A 2095-nucleotide genomic window follows, 5' to 3' on the forward strand; every position below is an offset into this window, starting at 1 on the left:
GCTTAGGCCTTAGTTTTATTATCGTAAATACTTAAAATACTACTACTAATAATAATAATAATACAAAGAAAAAAGAAAAGAAAACGTGCATCATCTCTCCACCGAAAATGGACGACGACTGAACCCACAGTCGYTAGCATTAGCTTGTTAGCAAGTTTGATGAAGTTAAACTAGATTAGCAGCTCTCCACTTAGCGGCAAGACAAAAACAAATGAGTGTGTTGTTTCAACAGACAGGAAAGCAGAAGACGTTTTCGATGGAAACATTTWAAAAAATCAATTATTGCTCACCTCACAAGCTTCGCCAGACAGCTGGCAAGTTACTTCCGTTCAGTACATTCGTCGCGATCGAGTTTAGGTGCCTTTGCTTTGCGGCTTTTCGGCCTCTTTTTGTCGTCGTTTCGATTCAAAGTCTTCAGTCTTGCTGAGATAAATCCGGTTTCCAAATATTCTGATGAATTAACCGTTTTTTTCTAAATGTCAGATGGCCAAAAACCGAGACGCGCATTCCCCTTTCTCTTACTGCTGACTTCCTCTCAACTAAGGTCCCTTTCCCGAAAACAACGCAATAGCTGACTATAAACTCAGCAGCTGATTGGCTGACAGGCCCGTCACTCAGGGTGACGTAGTTAACCCTTTAAGTCGAGCCACAGGAAGCAAAAYATAATACTGCTCTTATTTACTGCTGTTTTGAACTGTTTAACCGGACCAATCACATGTGAAAGTTGTATATTTWCAAATCAGAATGTATAAAACTTGTAAAAAACAAAAAACATTGTCTCAGTAACTTAAAGTGGAAAAAGTGATGTGAAATGACAAATTAATTTACCCTAAAATGCATGACAATACATGTCTTTTATTGTCTTTTTACCATACCATACCATACCATACCATACCACTTATTTATAAAGCACTTAAAACAACACAAGGCCAGCCAAAGTGCTGTACAATAGACAGACACAACAGGACATAGTCAAAATTTCACAGGATTACAAATATGAAGCATTTATAATTACAGAACAAATTGAACAAAGTTATGATGCAGAGTTAGGATACTGATATTTTCTAACATTATACCCTTTCCTACTCTAAAAGTGTCTTGTAATGGAGCTGCAGGAAAAAAAACTTACACAGAAACTTTCAATTTCCACTACAAAACTGCTGTATTATTATTTTTCATTAGGTTTTAGTATGAAGAATAGATTTCAAGAAAAATATTTATATCAGTGAACTGTGTACACATTTAATGGAAAATTTAGTAGAGAATACATAGTATAACATAGATACAGCAGTTGTTCATATTATTATTATTATTATTATTATTATCATCATTATTATTATTATTATTATTATTATTATACATCTCTGGAGTGATTATTATTAATGCTACTGCACATCCTCTATGTTATTACTGTCAGTCATGTGGGCTAAATATGATGGTTTAAAAAAAATTGAAATCAACTTGTGAAAAACAGTCACAAAAAATACATCTAACTTTTYACCATCACCTTTTTGCTTGTTCAAAAAATATTCAGCTTGCACAAATGTCCAAAACATTAACCGTTTCCCTGATGTTTGCTCTTTCACACATATTGCTCAACAGAATTTGGATGCATAACTAAAAAAATGGCCAACGTTTTGTAAAAGTCTGTTTTTAAGCAGGTTTTTTAAAAGAGACTGTATTTCAACGAGGAACTCGAGTCCCTGTGCAAAAATCAAATCCAGTGCAAAACACCTTCATTAACATCAAACACATATTTGACCTTGTTCTGTTTTAATAATGTGATGCTTTATCATCAAAACTGACAGGATTATCAGTCCTGTCAGAGTGTTTTAAGCTGAGGTGTCAAACTCAAATAAAGTACATTTTATATAAAAATAATAATAACTCAAGCTCTTTTTTTTTGCTTGTTGTGCATTTATTGCATAAAGTCACTTTGAAGTTGCTTGAAAGAAGAAAATGATTATGAGTCAAGATGATGTAAAATGTAAAAAACTGTCATATCTAAAAGCTAGAAACAGTCTTGCAGTGATGGCATAATTCTTTTTTTGCTGTTGAGAGAGAGAGAGAGAGAGAGAGAGAGAGAGAGAGAGAG

At 33.7% G+C, this 2095-nt stretch overlaps 1 protein-coding gene across 1 annotated transcript in view; it reads right to left on the minus strand.

The window, feature by feature from the left end:
* Positions 1 to 555, minus strand: part of jak1 (Janus kinase 1) — a gene marked incomplete in the record, with an annotated part of 43202 nt that extends 42647 nt beyond the window's left edge. The window contains 1 exon segment of the mRNA XM_014014290.1: positions 291 to 555.
* Positions 556 to 2095: the final 1540 nt, after the last annotated feature.

Source organism: Austrofundulus limnaeus, unplaced genomic scaffold, assembly GCF_001266775.1.
Source record: "Austrofundulus limnaeus strain Quisiro unplaced genomic scaffold, Austrofundulus_limnaeus-1.0 Scaffold113, whole genome shotgun sequence".
NCBI classification, from domain to species: Eukaryota; Metazoa; Chordata; class Actinopteri; order Cyprinodontiformes; family Rivulidae; genus Austrofundulus; species Austrofundulus limnaeus.